The 23,747-nt window shown below is 39.3% G+C and overlaps 1 long non-coding RNA gene across 1 annotated transcript; it reads left to right on the top strand.

Moving 5' to 3' along the window:
• The first annotated feature begins 1,333 nt into the window (after window positions 1-1,333).
• On the top strand, window positions 1,334-4,235 carry LOC111889868 (uncharacterized). The gene is made up of 2 exons (XR_002849643.3): window positions 1,334-3,136; window positions 3,209-4,235. It is a non-coding gene; the product is annotated as an uncharacterized LOC111889868 (long non-coding RNA).
• Window positions 4,236-23,747: the final 19,512 nt, after the last annotated feature.

Below are 23,747 nucleotides of genomic sequence, written 5' to 3'. Positions count from 1 at the left end.
AAAGCAGGAGGATGTGTAATCCATATGCATCTCTTTTGTTAAAGAACTATTAGGGTTTCCGCTATAAGAGGATCTGAGTTTGCCGTCTTTTTCGAGTTCATTGATTACAGACATTGCATCTTGATCTTTATTCTACCCTAAACTCAGTTTTAGGTTTACACATCTGGTTCATACAGGTTTTCTTCAAATCAACAACATGTAGTCTGACGATTATAGCCGACTACCACAGTACCCTGTATCCTCAGAATCATCCCATCCTTTTGGCGATTCTTAATCTCGGTGGCTAAATCCATTTGATTTGTGATAATCCCAGTTATGTTTGAATGGTTGTGGTTCCCCAATCTGCCAGGAATTAGAACCCTTCCCTATTCCCAATCTTGATCTCTCCATATCCCCCCCACCCGCAAAACCCTTGCCTCGACCAATTACCACCATAGGAGTTGATCCCTTGCCATTTGGATTGTTGCTAAAGTTTTCTTCTCTACCCCTTCCTCGACCTTGCTTCTGGTGGTCATCAAATCGATCCATCTCGATTTCTTCATTTACACTTTCTTCGTATCCTCCTTGCTTGTAGGGTTTGTTTTGACATCATGCCAATAATCCATCCTCTGGTGCAGCTTGCTTAGCCTACAAGGCGAAAACTATTGCCTTTAATTCCTTTGTGCCCAATTTTTTTTGGGTCATGAATTCTTCTAGATTCTTTGTCCGTTCTATGGTTGGATTAGTCGTCATGAATGGCTTTGATACCAAATTTGTTATGACTCAGGACTTCGACCTCGTGACAGGACCTAAGCTTGTACTTGGATCTACTGGTGTCATTAACTACTGAGAGCTCAACCCCCCTTTTAAGGAGACCAAGCTGATAATACTAAAGAATAAAGGAATATGAGTTAGGGTTAAAATATGCTTTATTCAATAAATAAACTCCTTTTAAAAATGGGAAACAAATTCAGAAAAAAGGAAACTAGATTCCCAAAATATTTTGACTCCTACTTTGACGAAAATACCGAAACTTTAAATATTATTCCTAACTTTTAAGATTCCTATATTTTGCATGTATATCATAGAATAATTAACATATTTACTCTCCTCTTACCGCCCTTGAATTTTTCTCACGTCTCATATACAACTTTCCATATCTAGCAATATTCACAACGCTTCCTCCTTCGCCCGATTTTGCTCTCCCAACCTTGATTTCTTCGCCCAAATTTGATATCCCGACCTTTGTTTCTTTCTGTTAGCTCGACCCCTGTCCTAAACATATGTGGTCTGAGGAACCATGTGTCGATATCCTTGTTCCAATTCGGAGGAACATACCTTAGTAATAAGGTATATAACTCATTATGTCACCCTATTTAGGATTGTCAAGTGATAATTCGAATTAGTCGTTGTGCTACTGAGACTCCCTCGAGAAATGGATAAGTCCAATTTAGGTCCTAGGCATTTGATTAAATAGTTACCCGTTTATGTTTTCCATCATTATCATGTAATGCTGCAACCGTCACTTTGAACAGCCCACATTTTCCTATAAAATCGGGATCCAAGGAAACCGCTTCTTTTTCATTCTCCCATACTTATTCATTTTTCTCTATTATGGATAAAGATGGATTTCGAATCCATACAGCTTTGTCGATTCTTACTCATAACCAACATAATGAACTAGTGAAATCTTTCCACATAGATCCTCGATTCCATCCCCAACTTTCATCTCCAAATAAGACTATCACCAATCCTGCACTAGGCTATGTTGGTATGTATTTGATCTTTTTCAAATCAGCTTTATGACTTCCTTCTTTTCCTTTCTTGGGACCATCCTTGATTACCACAAGGTTCACATTGCCCAAGTAAATTTGAATGGCTTCTAGAAGATCATGTGTTTTGTGCTACTATGCAAAGTCCTAGACATTCCTCCTTTACTATCTATTTTCCACTATCTGGATGTGCCTACGGTTACCAAGGATTCGGTCTCTTTTCTCCTTCATCATAATCAACATATGCGACAACCTTACCACATCCATCAAGAAGTGGAAATAAGATTTTTTCTTCATTGATGCTTCGGCTATCGCCACGCGAATGCATTTTGGTGATCTGGCAAACCGTCATCCCGACCCTGCTCCTGAACTAACTGTCACAGAGCATGATGTGAATAAGAGACTCATCATCAATTACCTTGTTTGGTCTGGCCCTAATGAGTTATCCTTGGGTTTTATTGATTTAGATAGCACTTACGGGGATCATGTTGTAGTTTCAGTACCCAATTAGAGAGGGGTGATATTTTCTTGCTGGACAACTTCATCGGAAGCATCGGTCTAAAGGAGTAAAGGTGGGAAGTTCGTCCACTCCCAAATCCGACCCATTGTATGATGCAGATGCAGGAGGTGAAACTGAGACGAACCTAGATTATGTCATTCCGGACAGCCCGACGAAGTCCATTGGTCTCACCCCTTTGTCATCCCCAACGGTTACTCCAAACTCTTCATCGAAAGGGGCTTCCATTGCCGATCCTACTGGGGCTCACAAGTGTAGATTTCGACCTTCAGTTTCTTCCTCTACTATTGGTATTCCTCTCTTATCTTCTCCTAAGAAAGCGTGTACTTCTTGTTCTTCCTCTAATCGAGGCCTAGGGGTTACCGACACTACGTTTAACCTTCCACCAATCACTTTTGCTTCGTCCGATGAGGCTCTTCGCGAATACTTGTTAACTTCTGATCCTGTCTTAGTTTCCGTTCTAGATTTAATTTTATCCTCTCCTGAGGCTCCTCCAACATCTTCTGAAGCCATAGTTTATTCGACCCCGATTTAATTGGATTCCTCAGTTATTACTACTAAATCAATCACTAGTGGTTCAGCCACCAAGGTTAATCCTCATATGAGTGAGCCTGTAAAGCTTCTTTTTCGTCAAAAGTTGTTCAACTCTTTTGCGCCCAAGCTTCTGCACCGACTTCTGCTCCCATAGTTTCTACCGACACTTTAGTCATTACTCTAGTTTTTCCTATATCCACCGAGACTCCATCAGATCCTGCTAATGTTATTAACCTAGACTCTCAGATTCCTGATGTGGATACGATGGATTTTGATTATAACTGACCTCTCCTTGGTTCCTTCTCTTATGAGCTTTTTCCTCCGCCAAAAACGGGTAAGTACGTCTTCTATGTCTCACTCCTTCCTTCTTTTTGAAAATAGAAAAATGATATTTAACTGATAACAGGAGCTACCCCGTTTTCTGTTCCAACATCCCTGTCAGTTTTGGTGTCACTATCCTCTTTGCTGACACCCTTCCTTTATCCCTTTACTAGCACCATGTTTTCCCAATGTCCTTCCTTGGGAAACATGACCAATGAATAGGGTATTGATAAGGCTCGTACCCATATCTAGGAGGGTATGCATTGGATGAATGAGGTTTCATTGCGGAGCAAAGCTAGGGTTGCTGCCTCTGCTATGCAGCGAATTGAGATTGAAAGGGCTTCCGAGCTTTTAAAAGATCTTTGGGCAAAATATCAAGCTCTGGAGAGGGAAAAATTTCGAGTTGGATCATTATTCCCAACGCCATGAAGAGCTTCTAAGGGTAAATGTCGAGTTGAAGAACGTAATAAGCAAAGAGAGTGCTTATCGTGCTGCCCTGGCCACAAAATTGGAAGAAATTACCAAAAAGAACTCTGACTTGGGCTCGGTTTGTTTTGAGAAAGAAATCCAATTGGTCGGCTTAAGGAGTGTCTAACCGAGTGTCAACTTAAATTTAAAGATCAAACAACCAATGCTGAAGAATTATAGACTGAAGCCTCTACTTCTAAACAAGAAGTCCTTTTTCACCAGCACCTGGCCGAGCAGAGATCCAAAGAATTTCATTGGCTCTGAAGGATAGCGATATCTACTTCGGTTCAATATTTGTTGAAATCATAAGAGTTTAGCATGATGAATGTTGTTCTTCAATCTGCTGCCGTCGAACTTGGCCTACACCAGGCTTCCCTTGAGATGAAGAGAAGATAATCGGTGGAGCTTGATGGAAAAGAGGTTTTGTACTCATATCTAAATGTCAAATAAGTTATATTGTAGTGCTTCTTTGATCTTAACAATTATGACTATCCTTACTTCAAAATGCTAAATACTGACAATATGGATGTTGGTTTATTGAATAAACATTTGGAGGATTCTGACTCAGCTATTGATGCTGATTCATGTATTTGCATTAGTGTGATTGAACTAAATGTGCATTTTTGTGTTGGTTATCGCCTTCATTTGTAATTTCTCTATATAAATTTAATCTTTTTTGTTTCTTGCACAGTGTTGTTTAAACCCGCATGCTTAACTTATGCATACTCAATTGAGTGATCCTTTCTTAGCCCATTTTGGGGCTACTGATAGAAATTTTAAGGAAACATAACAATTTGCAAACGAACTAGACTTTATTTATGTCATAAGGCCAAATTATGACTTTCCATACCCAAGGCATGACATTGTGTTTAAAGGTTGAACCATGAGATGTCAACCATGTTGAACTAATATGAGCGGACTATGGTGTTGGGACCATAGCGATATGTCTAAGGGTCGAACCATGATGTGCAAGTCATGGTGACCTAACATTACCAAGACATGGTGAAATATCCCAAAAATCATGATACAAATTTTCATTTTCAAAACCATTTATTAACCCAAAATTCATACAAAACATTGTTTCCAAAAAGCCATAATCATAAATCAGAGTATCCTTAAATCATCTATTAATAAAATAACCAATGATGATTTGCACAATCACGCCTTTACCTTGCCCCGATCGTCTGATGTACCTGAAACCATGAAATCAAAATGTAAGCCAAAGCTTAGTGAGTTTCCCCTATAATACCACACACAACCAAACATATAACAACATGCATATGGGAGCCTTTAGCCTGACTGGACCTCCTCACAAGTCCTACAAACTATCTGGACCGCTCTGCGCGCCTACGACCTAACTGGACCGCCTTACAAGGACTACAACATATCCAGACTGCCCCGAGTATGTTGGCCTTTAGCACAAAGTAGCACCGCCTAGCTCCAACCACACTATGTCGACATATTCAACGAATATGCATAAACATATAACCAACAAGTACAAGTAATCATACAAATCTACCAATCTAACAGTTCACTATAGCATAGCAACATCCTATATACTAGGATACATAACACAACCTAGTGGGCTAGAATTGGTGCCTTCGACCAACGAGTATAGTGAAGAAAAATCACTTGAAGCAGCAAACACATAATAAGACCACTGAAGCGACAAAGATGGTTATCCAACTCTTTGAACACCTACAACCATGTTAAAAATCCTTACTTAGCTCATATTTCAAATATTACTTATTATTATTTCATAATATACCTTTTGTTATTTGATTTCATTATTAAGTGAGAAATGCTTAACTCTTAGAGTCATTCTTGTTAAAGTGTTATACTTTACAATCATTACTGTTCTAACCACACAATATCGTAATCATGGACTTGAAAATCCATACATATTTATTAACCAGTTAATCTAGTTAATTCTTATTAAATTAATTACTTGAAATTAATTAAACCAAACCATATTCACATAATTATTTTCCATATACTAAATAGAATAAACAACCTTTATCTAACTAATTTTAATTCTAATTACTAATAAATAAGATGTTATCTTACTTTAGGTTATCTTGCATTTAAATTTAATGGCACTTAGCCCAAATATATTGATGGTTAGTCCAAAAAACTTAAAGCATAAATTCCTAAAAAATGATGCACATCAATTAGGTTAAGGAGTATCTTACCCTTCCTGTGTCGCACCACAACTTCCTAGTTTAGACTTCAGATGGTTGGCAACAACTTTCACTCCGACGACGCCTTCCACCCCTGCGACAACTTCCATTCCGACGACATCGAACACAACCCAACTGAACTATACGACTCTCGTTTCAGACCTTAAAGGTACCACCAAACCCCCTTTTCACTTTGATGAAGCTTATACAAGCTTCTATCACCAAAATCTGATTGTCGCCTCTTCTCTATCGAATTCCTCTACTCCGGCATCGGTGGTTCTACATATTACTTTTTCTCTCCATCTAAAGCCTTCCTCGAGAATGACCATTGGAGATAACCGTGAAGCATGGTTTCATGCTCGGTAGGTGGCTAAAGAGAAGCTTACAGTTAACCAGACGTCCTTAACATCGGAAAAGGTTGAGCTCATCGCTTCTCCTCTTTTGGTGCTTCTCCTATCTTCTTAACTATTTCCAGGAAGACTGCACAAATCTTAAGGAAGTTGTGCAGCTGGAAGCTTGATTTCTCATCAGACATTTTGATGAAACTCACCATGATTCTTTTTCCTCTCAATAATTCATCTTCGCTTGCTTCTCACACTCTCTCTCCGATACCAACTGTGACATCCCCATTTTCACGGCCAGAAAAGATCGATTTGTTTATGCTTTGTTTTATAAAATCAGAGTAATCCTTTGATTAAAAGAGTTGCAGAATTTGTTCCCATAACAAAATATGATAAGAATTTATCAAAGCATTTATTTACAGAAATGTATTTTCATTAAATAAAAAAATCTCGGGATGTCATGTTCCGATACAGACCAAAAGCATAAACAATATAAACCAGACCTTGCAACAGTTATTTATAACTACATATCTATAATCCAAAATCTATTTTCAAGTCCACCAACTTATACTCTAGCGCCATTACCTATAATGCAAAGAAAACTGAGTAGGTCAGGCTTGGGAGCCTGGTGAGCATATAGGGTTTTCAACCTACAATAATTTAATTATAAAATTTAATCATTAAACAATCAACCCAATTACTCATTCCCCATTATCTTCTTTACTCTTAAGGATCTACCCTAAGAATCATCTATCCTTCATCTATCATTCATAAGGACTGACCTAAGGAATAGGCATGAAGTCCATTACTGCCCGAGGTTCATACATCAAGCACTAAATCCATAGCTACCAAGGTTCATCTTTGTAGTACTAAATCCATAGCTACCAAGGTTCTTCATTAGGCACTAAGACAATACCTGCTAGTGTTCTTTATTAAGAACTAAGACAATAGTTGTCAGGATTCTTCATTAGGAACTAAGACAATAGCTGCCAGGGTTTTTAGAGTACACCGATGAACATCAAGTACACAACACCTACAAGTTGCGAGCTTGCTAGTGTTCCACAGGACTGTCTAGAATAGTCTATGGTTGTCATCCCTACTCTGCTGAATGACGGGGGCCATCGTTTGGGTAAAGGTTTCACTCATTTTTCACCTGTCACCCTCACCTCATGATCTATATCATCTTTTGTCTCATCCTCAAACTAATCTTTCATCACACACCAACTATTTCATCTACCCATGTTTTATCCAACATATTTGTAGATATAAATTACATATATAGTTTAAATCATATACAAACCTATATAAAACATTCAACCAACATCCATCTCAAATAAACAAACAATATATAACCACATAACACGTATTTCTTAGCAAATACTTCATATGTATGTGTTAGAAGAAAGTAACTACATACTCACTTGATAAGATGATTATCGGACAACACCTTGTCTCTTAAAACAATCGTTTCCGATGAAACCGGGATGTTCTCTCAAAAATCGGGCTTCTCGCGGACAGAGTTTCGGCTCGAAAACTCTTTTTCTTGGGATCTTCGGGGGTCGGGATGATACAGGGGCTTCGGGGGTATAACTTGCCAAGTAAAAGAAATTTTAAGGGAGTGAAAGGAAAGAAAAGAGCAACCAATTTGACTGGACTCACATCCTATTTATAGGAGGGGTATGGCCTCCGAACGCAGCGCTTTCCTTGGACGAACGCAGCGCATGCCGCCGTGCGTCATGGCTTATGAACTTCGGACTTGACATGCGACGGGACATGCTCTGGGCTTCGAACGCGGGACATTCCCCATTTGAACGCAGGGCGTTCCCCCTTTGGTATGCGTGCCTCGTATTTTAGAAATTCATATCTTTCGCATACGAGCTCCGTTTTTGACGTTCTTTATATCCATGCGAATGTGAGATTATGCTCTGCAACTCTCGTTTAGACTTTTTCTTTTTACCGTTGGACTACTATCAACGAGATCTTCGATTCTCGTTTAGATTGTTTCGGCTAGAAACCACTCGATCTTATATTCGAACTTTGGGCTGCATATCGCTAAGTCGAAACTTCCTCATACGAAGTCAGAGTTAGACGTTCTTTTTATGCACGCTCTCGGTTTAATGTATTCTATGACTTTTGTTTAGATCACTAAGGCTAAATATCGCTCTATCATAAACTTAATATTTATGTCATGCAGTTTCGTACCGGTTCTATCACGAAACATCAACAGGTCACAACTTCTTCGTTATAACTCGGATTTCAGCGTTCTTTATATGCACGGAAACCTTGTGACATATACTACAACTTGGTTAAGATTATTTATTCTAAACACTCTTCTATCAAAAGTCATTTCTGACGCTTATCATCTCTAAATTGACTAGCCCAGATCTACGGGCGTTACAATTGTCTCCCCCTTAGGATGATTACGTCCCGGAATCATCAAAGAAAATAGGAATTGTATAATGATTCCATACGTTACATCTTTTAATCATAGGTAATAATCGTAACTTCTATGTTTCTTTGAATGAGTATCTAACTCTTGGACATCTTGACCGCAGGCGATGCTCAATCTTGCATCTGCTCTTCGTACTATGTTGGACTTTCAATCGCAACCTACGAGTTACAAAATAAATCCTTATTGAGGACTGCTTCTTCTTCTTAGGATAAGTACTTTCCTTTATCTATTGTAACAGATCGATGGGTCATGTTCTAATGACCTCTCATCGTATGATGCAACGCCTAGACTCAAGTCTCTTAGAGTCAAATTCTAGAATGGAATATATCTTCCTTCATGTTATAATCTGATATAATCACATTTTATCATGTAGCATTTCTAGCTACAATCTTCTTTAACAACGAGCGCAATGCTATTGATTGCATTGATTTGAATCTTCCGTCTTACGCCAGATGTTACATCGAACTTGGTTCTTTGAACCACGTAACAAACTCATCGTAGTCGATCTCATTTGAAATGACCACTTGGTTCGGAATAACAATCATCTCATTAGTAATTACCAAAACAATGGTAACGACATACTTGAATAAAACGAGACCAATCACTAGCTTCTTGGTAACTTTGTGACTTTCCCTGATCCAAGCGTGAGTCATGTGCTTCCAGTAGTATATATCTCTACTACTATTCACACCTACTCCTACTTGTCCTAAGTATTGTCTCGTAGTCCCCAAGTCCTAAAATCACAAAAAAATTTAACACATACAAATGTGTCCAATTAATCATACAAATTTTCCTAGACTTTACTAGGACTTCTTTCATCCGCATCTTCACTCAACAATTCTACTTCTACTCGGTTGGTGATGGAAATTCTAGACGATGGAAAAACTTCATGAATTACACCAATCGTTCCATCATCCTGCCAATCGAAGGTGTACCTCAAACGTACCGTACTCCTCTAAACGTTTCGTTATTTTATCAGACATATTCTAAAGGCAAGATACCACTCTTACGATATCTTTCGATAGGTGTCATTCACTATCATAAGCCTTTCATTTCCTCCATTTAATCAATTCTCTAAGAGTCTTCACTATAACGTTTTGTATATCCAAGCAGACGTTCGGTGTACAGGGCAAGAATTTAAGATAAGAAAGCTTTATTTACGATAGACGTATAAATCACCTTATCACTTCGAAACGTTTGCATGCTAGTTTTAATATCATAGTCGTACGCTTACAATCCTAAACACATAAGGTTTCCAGATCCGGTCGACAACTGACCATAGATCCAAAAAAACAATTTCATATATGGCAAACATATAGCATTTAGCACATAAAAGCATTTTAGGCATCTTTCCTAAAATATACTAGTGCTCGCGTCTTAAAATATGGTAGACACTCATCTCAAAATCATCGCTTGGCATTCTAAGTTTAAGTCTAGAAATCCTACAAATTCCTAGTTCGCTTAAACTAATGCTCTGATACCAACTGTGACATCCCCATTTTCACGGCCAGAAAAGATCGATTTGTTTATGCTTTGTTTTATAAAATCAGAGTAATCCTTTGATTAAAAGAGTTGCAGAATTTGTTCCCATAACAAAATATGATAAGAATTTATCAAAGCATTTATTTAAAGAAATATATTTTCATTAAATAACAAAATCTCGGGATGTCATGTTCCGATACAGACCAAAAGCATAAACAATATAAACCAGACCTTGCAACAGTTATTTATAACTACATATCTATAATCCAAAATCTATTTTCAAGTCCACCAACTTATACTCTGGCGCCATTACCTATAATGCAAAGAAAACTGAGTAGGTCAGGCTTGGGAGCCTGGTGAGCATATAGGGTTTTCAACCCACAATAATTTAATTATAAAATTTAATCATTAAACAATCAACCCAATTACTCATTCCCCGTTATCTTCTTTACTCTTAAGGATCTACCCTAAGAATCATCTATCCTTCATCTGTCATTCATAAGGACCGACCTAAGGAATAGGCATGAAGTCCATTACTGCCCGAGGTTCATACATCAAGCACTAAATCCATAGCTACCAAGGTTCATCTTTGTAGTACTAAATCCATAGCTACCAAGGTTCTTCATTAGGCACTAAGACAATACCTGCTAGTGTTCTTTATTAAGAACTAAGACAATAGTTGTCAGGATTCTTCATTAGGAACTAAGACAATAGCTGCCAGGGTTTTTAGAGTACACCGATGAACATCAAGTACACAACACCTACAAGTTGCGAGCTTGCTAGTGTTCCACAGGACTGTCTAGAATAGTCTATGGTTGTCATCCCTACTCTGCTGAATGACGGGGGCCATCGTTTGGGTACAGGTTTCACTCATTTTTCACCTGTCACCCTCACCTCATGATCTATATCATCTTTTGTCTCATCCTCAAACTAATCTTTCATCACACACCAACTATTTCATCTACCCATGTTTTATCCAACATATTTGTAGATATAAATTACATATATAGTTTAAATCATATACAAACCTATATAAAACATTCAACCAACATCCATCTCAAATAAACAAACAATATATAACCACATAACACGTATTTCTTAGCAAATACTTCATATCTATGTGTTAGAAGAAAGTAACTACATACTCACTTGATAAGATGATTATCGGACAGCACCTCGTCTCTTAAAACAATCGTTTCCGATGAAACCGGGATGTTCTCTAAAAAATCGGGCTTCTCGCGGACAGAGTTTCGGCTCGAAAACTCTTTTTCTTGGGATCTTCGGGGGTCGGGATGATACCGGGGCTTCGGGGGTATAACTTGCCAAGTAAAAGAAAGTTTAAGGGAGTGAAAGGAAAGAAACGAGCAACCAATTTGACTGGACTCACATCCTATTTATAGGAGGGGTCTGGCCTCCGAACGCAACACTTTCCTTGGACGAACGCAGCGCATGCCGCCGTGTGTCATGGCTTACGAACTTCGGACTTGACATGCGACGGGACATGCTCTGGGCTTCGAACGCGGGACATTCCCCATTTGAACGCAGGGCGTTCCCCCTTTGGTATGCGTGCCTCGTATTTTAGAAAATCATATCTTTCGCATACGAGCTCCGTTTTCGACGTTCTTTATATCCATGCGAAGGTGAGATTATGCTCTGCAACTCTTGTTTAGACTTTTTCTTTTTACCGTTGGACTACTATCAACGAGATCTTCGATTCTCGTTTAGATTGTTTCGGCTAGAAACCACTCGATCTTATATTCGAACTTTGGGCTGCATATCGCTAAGTCGAAACTTCCTCATACGAAGTCAGAGTTAGACGTTCTTTTTATGCACGCTCTTAGTTTAATGTATTCTATGACTTTTGTTTAGATCACTAAGGCTAAATATCGCTCTATCATAAACTTAATATTTATGTCATGCAGTTTCGTACCGGTTCTATCACGAAACACCAACAGGTCACAACTTCTTCGTTATAACTCGGATTTCAGCGTTCTTTATATGCACGGAAACCTTGTGACATATACTACAACTTGGTTAAGATTATTTATTCTAAACACTCTTCTATCAAAAGTCATTTCTGACGCTTATCATCTCTAAATTGACTAGCCCAGATCTACGGGCGTTACAATTGTCTCCCCCTTAGGATGATTACGTCCCGGAATCATCAAAGAAAATAGGAATTGTATAATGATTCCATACGTTACATCTTTTAATCATAGGTAATAATCGTAAATTCTATGTTTCTTTGAATGAGTATCTAACTCTTGGACATCTTGACCGCAGGCGATGCTCAATCTTGCATCTGCTCTTCGTACTATGTTGGACTTTCAATCGCAACCTACGAGTTACAAAATAAATCCTTATTGAGGACTGCTTCTTCTTCTTAGGATAAGTACTTTCCTTTATCTATTGTAACAGATCGATGGGTCATGTTCTAATGACCTCTCATCGTATGATGCAACGCCTAGACTCAAGTCTCTTAGAGTCAAATTCTAGAATGGAATATATCTTCCTTCATGTTATAATCTGATATAATCACATTTTATCATGTAGCATTTCTAGCTACAATCTTCTTTAACAACGAGCGCAATGCTATTGATCGCATTGATTTGAATCTTCCGTCTTACGCCAGATGTTACATCGAACTTGGTTCTTTGAACCACGTAACAAACTCATCGTAGTCGATCTCATTTGAAATGACCACTTGGTTCGGAATAACAATCATCTCATTAGTAATTACCAAAACAATGGTAACGACATACTTGAATAAAACGAGACCAATCACTAGCTTCTTGGTAACTTTGTGACTTTCCCTGATCCAAGCGTGAGTCATGTGCTTCTAGTAGTATATATCTCTACTACTATTCACACCTACTCCTACTTGTCCTAAGTATTGTCTCGTAGTCCCCAAGTCCTAAAATCACAAAAAAATTTAACACATACAAATGTGTCCAATTAATCATACAAATTTTCCTAGACTTTACTAGGACTTCTTTCATCCGCATCTTCACTCATCAATTCTACTTCTACTCGGTTGGTGATGGAAATTCTGGACGATGGAAAAACTTCATGAATTACACCAATCGTTCCATCATCCTGCCAATCGAAGGTGTACCTCAAACGTACCGTACTCCTCTAAACGTTTCGTTATTTTATCAGACATATTCTAAAGGCAAGATACCACTCTTACGATATCTTTCGATAGGTGTCATTCACTATCATAAGCCTTTCATTTCCTCCATTTAATCAATTCTCTAAGAGTCTTCACTATAACGTTTTGTATATCCAAGCAGACGTTCGGTGTACAGGGCAAGAATTTAAGATAAGAAAGCTTTATTTACGATAGACGTATAAATCACCTTATCACTTCGAAACGTTTGCATGCTAGTTTTAATATCATAGTCGTATGCTTACAATCCTAAACACATAAGGTTTCCAGATCCGGTCGACAACTGACCATAGATCCAAAAAAACAATTTCATATATGGCAAACATATAGCATTTAGCACATAAAAGCATTTTAGGCATCTTTCCTAAAATATACTAGTGCTCGCGTCTTAAAATATGGTAGACACTCATCTCAAAATCATCGCTTGGCATTCTAAGTTTAAGTCTAGAAATCCTACAAATTCCTAGTTCGCTTAAACTAATGCTCTGATACCAACTGTGACATCCCCATTTTCACGGCCAGAAAAGATCGATTTGTTTATGCTTTGTTTTATAAAATCAGAGTAATCCTTTGATTAAAAGAGTTGCAGAATTTGTTCCCATAACAAAATATGATAAGAATTTATCAAAGCATTTATTGAAAGAAATGTATTTTCATTAAATAACAAAATCTCGGGATGTCATGTTCCGATACAGACCAAAAGCATAAACAATATAAACCAGACCTTGCAACAGTTATTTATAACTACATATCTATAATCCAAAATCTATTTTCAAGTCCACCAACTTATACTCTGGCGCCATTACCTATAATGCAAAGAAAACTGAGTAGGTCAGGCTTGGGAGCCTGGTGAGCATATAGGGTTTTCAACCCACAATAATGTAATTATTAAATTTAATCATTAAAAAATCAACCCAATTAACCATTCCCCATTATCTTCTTTACTCTTAAGGATCTACCATAAGAATCATCTATCCTTCATTTATTCATTTCTAAGGATTGACCTAAGGAATAGGCACGAAGTCCATTACTGCCCGAGGTTCATACATCAAGCACTAAATGCATAGCTACCAAGGTTCATCTTTATAGTACTAAATCCATAGCTACCAAGGTTCTTCATTAGGCACTAAGACAATAGTTGCTAAGGTTCTTTATTAGGCACTAAGAAAATAGCTGCCAGAGTTCTTTATTAGGCACTAAGACAATAGCTACCAGGATTCTTCATTAGGTACTAAGACAATAGCTACCAGGGTTTTTAGAGTACACCGGTGAACATCAAGTCCACAACACCTACAAGTTGCGAGCTTGCTAGTGTTCCATAGGAATGTGTAGAATAGTCTGTGGTTGTCATCCGTACTCTGCTGAATAACGGGGGCCATCGTTTGGGTAAAGGTTTCACTCACTTTTCACCTGTCACCCTCACCTCATTTTCTATATCATCTTTCGTCTCATCCTCAAACTAAGCTTTCATCACACACCGACTATTTCGTCTACCTATGTTCTACCCAACATATTTGTAGATATAAAGTACATATATAGTTGAAATCATATACAAACCTATATAAAACATTCATCCAACATCCATCTCAAATAAACAAACAATATGCAAACACATAACACGTATTTCTTAGCAAATACTTCATATCTATGTGTTAAAAGAAAGTAACTACACACTCACTTGATAAGACGATTATCAGACAGCACCTCGTTTCTTAAAACAATCGTTTCCAATGAAACCGAAATGTTTTCTCCAAAATCGGGTTTCTCGCGGACAGAGTTTCGGCTCGAAAACTCTTTTTCTTGGGATCTTTGGAGCGTCGGGACTTGCTTCGGGGGTCGGGATGATACCGGGGCTTCGGGGGTATAACTTGCCAAGTAAAAGAATGTTTAAGGGAATGAAAGAGAAGAAATGGGCAACCTATTCGGCTGGACTCACATCCTATTTATAAGGGGGGTCTGGCCTCCGAACACAACGTGTTCCTTGAATGAAGGCAATGCGTTCCCGAATGCAGCGCGTTCCTTGGATAAACGCAACGTGTTCCGCCGTGCTTCATGGCTTACAAACTTCGGACTTGACATGCGACGAGATATGCTCTGGGCTCCGAACACAGGGCGTTCCCCCTTTGTTAAGCGTGCCTCGTACTTCAGAAATTCATATCTTTCGCATACGAGCTTCTTTTTCGACGTTCTTTATATCCACGCGAAGGTGAGATTATGCTATACAACTCTCGTTTGGGCTCCGTCGGCTAATATTGACTTGAAATTTTATTATATTATTTTTAGTTGGCCGGGACAGAAAAACTCCGTTAGGAATTCACAACTCCTTCATCTGACATCCGTTTTCGTCTGTCTTTTTACCGTTGGACTATTATCGACGAGATTTTCGATTCTCGTTTAGATTGTTTCGGCTAGAAACCACTTGATCTCATATTCGAACTTCATGCTGCATGCCGCTAAGTCAAAACTTCGAAAAATCATAACTTCCTCATACGAAGTCAGATTTAGACGTTCTTTTTATGCGCGCTCTCAGTTTAACGTATTCTATGACTTTTGTTTAGATTACTAAGGCTGAATATCGCTCTATCGTAAATTCACTATTTACGTCACGCAGTTTTGTACCGGTTTTGTCACGAAACATCGACAGGTCATAACTTCTTCGTTATAACTCGGATTTCAACGTTCTTTATATGCACGAAAACCTTGTGACGTATAAACAAATTGGTTAAGATTATTTATTCTAAACAATCTTCTATCAAAAAGTCATTTTTGACGCTTATCGTCTCTAAATTGACTAGCCCGGATCTACGGGTGTTACTCACCAGCTCTACTTCAACCCATTTTGTGAAGTAATCCATGACAACTATAAGGAATTTCACTTTTCCTAGGGCTTTAGGGAATGGCCCGACAATGTCGATCCCCCATTGCAAGAAAGGCCATTGGCTGGAGATGCTTGTCATGGGGGTCGAAGGCAAGGTCGGCATGTTAGAGTGTATTTGACAATTGTGGCATTTTTGGATCGCCTCATTGGTGTCTTTAGTTATAGTGGGCCAGAAATACCCTGTACGTTGAGTTTTCTAGACTACTTCCCTAGATCCCACATGTCCTCCAAAGACTCCAACATGAATTTCCTCAAATATCTGCCTTGCTTCCTCCAAGGTTACACACTTCATCAAGGGGTTTGAGTAGCCCTTCTTGTATAGCCTCCCCTTGTACATGGTATAATTGTTTGCATGAACCTGCACTTTCCGGATATCCATTTAATCATTTGGAAACATACCGCTTTGAAGGTATTGCATCATTGGCATCATCCACCTGCCAATTTTTTCTTGCAACTCCATTATTTCTTCTGAACTTCCTTCTATGTTTTTCCTGTGTAGAACCTTCACCAACACCTCTTTTGAGATGTGGTTGAACAAAATTGCATCCAACTTACTCAAGGTGTCTGCTTATTTATTCTTCGATCGAGGGATCTAGATTATGTCGAAGTTTTAAAATGCCCAATAAATTTTCTTGTTTTCTCTAAATACTTTAAGATACGTGACTCTTTAGCCTCAAAGGTCCTGTTTATCTGCTTCGCTACCAGCCAAGAATCTAAAAAGGTGCTCAATTTCTGTACTCAAACCTCTAGGGCGATTTGCAATCTTGCCAGCAATGCCTCGTACTCCGCTTCATTATTCAAGCAATGAAAGTTAAAGCATAAAGTGTATGTTAATCGGTTCTCATTTGGGCTGACAAGGATGATTCCTGCTCCTAAAACATCATGACTCGAAGCTCCATATCTGAACTAAGAAAGGTTCGATTGGTTCGTCATTAGGTGTTGTCACCAACAATATGTTAGGATTTTCTTCGTACGATAGCTCGTGGTCGGTACGTAATGTCGTGTTCTCCTAGCTCAATGGCCCACCTTGTCATCCGCTCCAAATGCTTGGGTTGAATTAGAATTTTTCTAATGGGTTGATTTGTCAAGACAGTGATGGGGTGTGCCTGGAAATACCTTCTCAGCCTCCTCGTTGTATAAAACAGAGCTAACATGAGCTTCTCAATGATTGAATAGTTTAATTCCGTCCCTTGTAGAACTTGACTTACAAAGTAGACGGGTACTTGTTTTGTACTTCTCTCAGCCACAAGCATTGCACTTATGGATTCCATACTGGAAGACAAGCATACTACCAAAGGTTCTCCAACTTTCAGGCTAGCCATCATAGGCATGTTTTCCATGTACCCCTTTAGTCTTACCAGATCCTCTTTTGCTTCCTCCATCCAAGTGATTGTGCCCTTTCCTAGGTGATCTTTTAGGGATCGAAAGAATAGGAGTGACTTATTTTCCGATCTTGCCAAGAATCTACCCAAGGCAGCCATCTTCCTATTGAAGATCTGCACCTTTTTTATTGTTCTGGGACTGGTGGTGCACATTAGTCCCTTTACCTTATCCAAATTAGCCTCAATTCCATGGGTAGATACAGTGTGCCCCAAGAACTTGCCTTTCTATGCCCCAAAGACACACTTCTTTGGATTCAGTTTCATGTTGGTCTCTGTCAAGCGAACCAACATCTCCTCCACATCCCTTAAGAATTCACAATCTTCCTTGCTTTGGATCACCATATCATCAATGCATAATTCTATGTTCCTTCCTATCTGGCTCTCAAAGACTCTATCAACCAGCCTCTAGTAAGTCGCACATGTGTTCCTCAGCCCAAAGGGCATATTTTTGTAGCATAATGTCCCCCTTTCCATATGGAAAGCCATCTTTCCATCATCTTCTTTCTCCATATGAACTTCATGATACCTCTTGTAGTATCTAGAAATGACTTCCTCTTATGGCCTCCCAAGTATTCTATCTTCTACTGAATCTTCGGATGCAGATAGTTGTCTCTCAGGGATGCTTTATTCAAACTAGTGAAGTCTACACACATCCTCATCGAACCATCACTTTATGTTACTAGGACCAGGTTTTCAACCCAAGTCGGGAATTTAGTAGCCCAAACTATCCCCGACTGAACTAACTCTGCTACCTCCTGATTTACAACAACGTTCTACTTATATGCCATTATTCTCCTTTTCTACTTGACCAGTGGGAAACCAGGGTTGATGTTTAACCGGTTTTAAATGATTGAACTAGGGATCCTCATCATATCTACCGACTTCCGTGCGATCAGTATACATAGCTAGCAACTTTATCAAACCGTGCTTGAGATTGCTTGGCAAATCTATACCGACCATCACCAGCCAATCCTTACTTCCGGTGTAACGACCAAAAATTTCAACCAATTTAAAATTTTCGAAAACAACCCGATTCCATTGAAGTTATTACAAATAGGTTTTCAATACAATTTATTTTAAGTATTCCCAGAATCTCTTCACAATATAAACACAAGGAGCGGTACGATCACGCCTTCGCCTTGCCACGGTCTCCTGAAGAACCTGAAAAACATTAAACCACAACTGTAAGCCCGAAAGCTTAGTGAGATATCCCAAAAATACCAACCACATATACCATACACGCATAACATGCCATAACATATCCGATCACAGAACAACCATGCACTTCGGGTCTATTGTGGGACTGGTCCGCCGCTCCGGCCAATAGTCCACCTGGTCCACCCTCCGAGTCTAACCATATATCTCGAGTCTACAGTGTGATTGGTCCGCCCATACCGGGCCTTCAATCCACCTGGTCCACTCTCCGAATCTAATCACATACATCGAGTCTGCAGTGTGATTGGTCCGCCCGCACCGGGCCTTCAATCCACCTGGTCCACTCTCTGAGTCTACAGTATGACTGGTCCGCCCGCACCGGGCCTTCAGTCGGCCTGGTCCACTCTCCGAGCCTCGGCACGTTTGGTCCGCCATCTTGGGGCCTACAACCTATCCGGACCGCTCGCTCGGCCTTCGGGACAACCGGTCCGCCCTGGGTATCTTGGCCTACAGCACAAAGCAGGACTCGCCTCAACCCAACTCCAGTCCAAACAACCATGTGCACATAAACATACAATCATATAGCAATTCACAGTCAACAAGCCGATCAAACAGATCACATAACATATTATCATCCTAACCAGGATACCGACTTAACCGGTCACTAGCATAGCATCACCCTACATCTCGGGATACCTATCTCAATCAGGTCTCTAACATATACCATCCTATCTACCAGGATGCAAACATATCGAAGCAATAACATAACAACACCTACCCGGATCTCAATCCGATAAGGGCCGGCCTTGGTGCCTTAGACCCTGTTGATATAGTGAGGATAACTCACCTCGAAACTGCCGGCTGAAAGGATAAGATCCCGTTGCTCCAAACTCTAACACGAACTCCTCCACTGAACACCAAAACACTCAACTCAATAAATACCCTTAATTACCAAAATACCCCTGGAAGACAAATGGTCAACCCTTGGACAAGGTCAAAGTCAACCCCTGACTGACTCTACTCGCTGAGTCAACCCAATGACTCGCCGAGTCCCCAAGCTCAGAACTTCCCTCAATCCGCGACCTAACTCGCCGAGTCCAACAAATCTAAGTCCACTCACACACAACTCACCGAGTCATCCCTTGACTCACCGATTCTCGACTCAACCAGAAAATATTGAGATTCTTCGACAAGACTCGCCGAGTCCAAGAACAGACTCGCCGATTCTAAGGCTATCTTCAACCTACTCGCCGAGTTGTTCTTACAACTCGCCGAGTTCCAGGCCATCTTCATCCAACTCGCCGAGTTGTTCTTCCAACTCGTCGAGTTCCAGCTCATCTTCAAGCAACTCGTCGAGTCTACCCATGTGACTCGTCGAGTACCACCGGTCTGAATCCATACAGAAGCATTCCAGGCCATGCAATTGATCCAAAACATAGATCTAGCCTCTTACATCCCATCCATCACGTAAAGTGGCAAACTTTACGTGAATCTAAAGAGATCTAGGCCTTTTACACTCTAGGGCTAGGGTTTGGGACAAATAGCTCCTTCAAACACTCATCAACAGGGACTTTTATTCATTCAAGCCTTTCTCCATTCCAGATCTGAGGTAGCAACCTCAGATCTAACCTCCAAACTCCAAAACATCCCAAGATAAGATCCCCATAAACCCCAAAATGAAGAATCTATATAAGTGACAACCCAAGAACGAAATAATACCTCAAAAGAACGCCCCAACAACAATGAAACTCGAATCCAACCAAAGCGCCTTGCTCCAAGCCTCCTACCCTTCAAGCTCTCGATAGCTTCAATAGTTCACTGAAAGCCTTTGGTGTAATGAACCGCAAGCCCTTCAGAAAGAATTTCCTCAACAATTGCTTCTCCAAGCTTCCAAATGCAACTGATCCACTCACACACGAAGGTGAGGGTTTATGGACTTGAGGATGAGTAAAGAGGCTGGGGGAATGGATGTTATGTTCTTTATATAGGGCTCAACCCCGAGAATTAGGGTTTTCTCCACTCTGCGCCTACTCGTCGAGTCCAGCCTTGGACTCGCCGAGTCGGCCACTTAACACGCGACCAAATCGCGACCCTACTCGCCGAGTCCACCCATGGACTCGCCGAGTTCCCCTTTTTTTAATTTACTCTTTTAGCCCTTCAACTCTACTCTTGATATTTCGGGATGTTACATCTGGGGTCAAACTTACTTCTTCCTTTTCTGCCGAAGTGATGGCTTCTTTTCCTTCCTGGGGGGGGGGGGGGGGAGGGGTTATACGGCGTTGCTCTGTTCAACACGTTTCCTCGGTATATTCCTTATAGTGACGACACCCTGATCTAAAAGAAATTTTAGCAACCCATGAACTATTAACAGGACGACCTACAATTAGTATCACCCAGTTCTCCCCAAGAGTAGGTTATACGACGATGATGCCTTTATGATGATGAAATCTACCAATATTGTTTTCCGCATGTCTTTCTGATAATCCACCAATATGAAAGGTATTGAAAATTTTCCTTTGGGCCACACTCTTGACCAACAAACCCTACTACTACTGAGGTGGATGGCTCAATGAAACTCCTAAAGGACTTTGGCAACTGAGCTAAGCAATGCGAGTATATAATATTGACGAAACTAGTAATGTCTATGTATATTCAATGAATGAGAGTCTTACCGACCGAGCCTTTAATAATCAATCATTCAGGTCCCTAGTGTACGGGTGGAATGTGATCATTCTGAGTGAAATCCACTCCAGCCCACATTCTCTTCTTTGTTGGTAGCCTGTTGTCCCCAAACCGTAACATCATTACTTCGGCATCATAAACTACATCCTCTTTCTGGGCATGAAAGACCTCTTTGGATGTGTCTCCTTTGCTTCTTTCTTTCTCCTTGTTCAGACCTTCACAATCAGCAGTCACATGTACCAATTGCTTGTGAAAGTTGTAGTATTGATCGGGGTCCTGAAGGTACCTTCTCTAGGTCTTTTCGTTATTATATTTTCTTGTTTCCTAATTAGGTCGCATGTCGTATGCTTCGTGCTTGTAGGGGTTAAACCTATTGTGGTATCTTCCCCTATCTCGTCTTGTTGACTGAGGATGCTTTCTTGTCCATCTGGGATCATCTCGTTCGGACCTATGTTCCTCAACCGAACCTTTTTCCATATGTTTTGGGTTGCAGGCTACTCCTTTCTCCATGCGTATTTTTTCCTCGCTTTCGTCTTCTTTCCTCAGAATTCAATTAACTTTTTTATAAGTTCTTCAACGATATTCCAATCTTGTCCCACCAACTTATGGAAGATTTCTCCTTCTATTAGCTTGTATATGAAATTCGCTATGATCATCAGATCATCCATGGTGGGCATATTTCTACTTATTGCATTAAAACGCTTGAAATAAGCCTTATTCAACTCCCCTTCTCTTTGTCTGCATGCGAATATTGTATAGGCTTATTGTTGAAACCTTTATTGTTGTATGGAACTATTACAGAATTTCTGGCACAACTCCTCGAAGCTGCCTATGCTCCTTGAGGAAAGACTTGCTAGCCAGTAAGGAGTCAACCCATCTAGTGTTCCCGTGAAATACAAACACCATAACTTCAAGTTCATAGGTATCATCTTAATTGCCCATTAAAAATTAGACACGTGGTCGTCCGGGTCCCCTATGCCATAATAAGACTTTACTCTTGGTCCTTTCAGACCTGCAAGGATGGGTGTATCGTTTATTGTGACATCCCCAAATTCACGGTCATTCTAAATTTTTTATTTATGCTTATTGAAAAATTAAGAGTATCCATTTCAAAGAAATATGTTGCAGAATTTTTTCCCAGAAAACATGATAAATATATTATCAAAGCATTTTCGAATATATGTATTTAGTTTATGTTAAAACTTTGGGATGTTATTATCAATAAAGAAACATAAGCATAAATAGACCTTACATTCATTTACACTAATGATTTACATCTCCTTTAATCTCTCAGTGTAATGTGTCTTCGTATCGATATTTGTGATAAAAATTAACTTGGTGGGTCATCTTGGGAAACCTGGTGAGTACATAGGAATTTCAATCCCACAATATTATATATATATATATATATATATATATATATATATATATATATATATATATATATATGTCTTAGAACTCATAATATATACAATTTCACCTCATATAAGCAATTTTACCCCACCCCGTTGATCCTTACAACGATACGATCTATACTCTCGGATTTAACATTAACCTCTTTACCTAATCCATACTTCCGGATTAGGTATGTCTAATCCATGCTCTCGAATTAATAAATATGCCCATTCCATACTCTTGGACTAGGGCAATTGACTATGTCTAATCCATGCTCCCGGATTAATGACAAATAACTATGTCCTCTCCATAATCTCGGACTAAGGACAAATGACTATGTCTAACCCATGCTCTTGGATCAATGACAAATCTTAAAGTTCGACCCTTCATGTATATCTCACCCACACTGATAAGTAGATACTCCCTGATATCCATCTCAATTAATTTAGGTTTGTTCTGTATCCTAAATCATCATATATTATCATATATGGTCTTAACACATATTTCAGGCAATAACAAATATTTCACACACAAAAATATATTTAATACTTTAATCAATACTTGTATTAAAATTATGTTCATGAAAGGGACTATGAAGTTACATGTTAAAGTGATGATTCACAATTCGGGCTACACTTCGCTTCTAACAATCGTCTTTTCCTTCAACAAAACCTAGCATTATTATTGCTAAGTTTTAGTCTCATATTTATTGCGACTAGTTAAATCAAGGTCTTCGAGCGATATTGTTTTATAAGTGTTAAACAATACTTATCAACTATTATGTAAAGATAAGGGCCAGACATGAAACACCGGAGGGCATGACCATTTTGGCATTTAAGCTGTTCTGAAATCCAACAACCCTATGCGGCCCGTCAAACCAGATTCCCCGTACTGCGAGCAGTTAAAAGGTATTATAATAACACTTTGTATATTTTATAATACTTACATATATTGTTTATAGGTTCATAACAACGATAATCAACTTAAATATAAGCTATACTTATAGTAGGGTATGCATAAGTCACTTACAATGGAGTTTA

This window comes from Lactuca sativa, chromosome 4, assembly GCF_002870075.4.
Source record: "Lactuca sativa cultivar Salinas chromosome 4, Lsat_Salinas_v11, whole genome shotgun sequence".
Taxonomy (NCBI): domain Eukaryota; kingdom Viridiplantae; phylum Streptophyta; class Magnoliopsida; order Asterales; family Asteraceae; genus Lactuca; species Lactuca sativa.
This window is presented reverse-complemented; position numbering and strand designations above follow the sequence as displayed.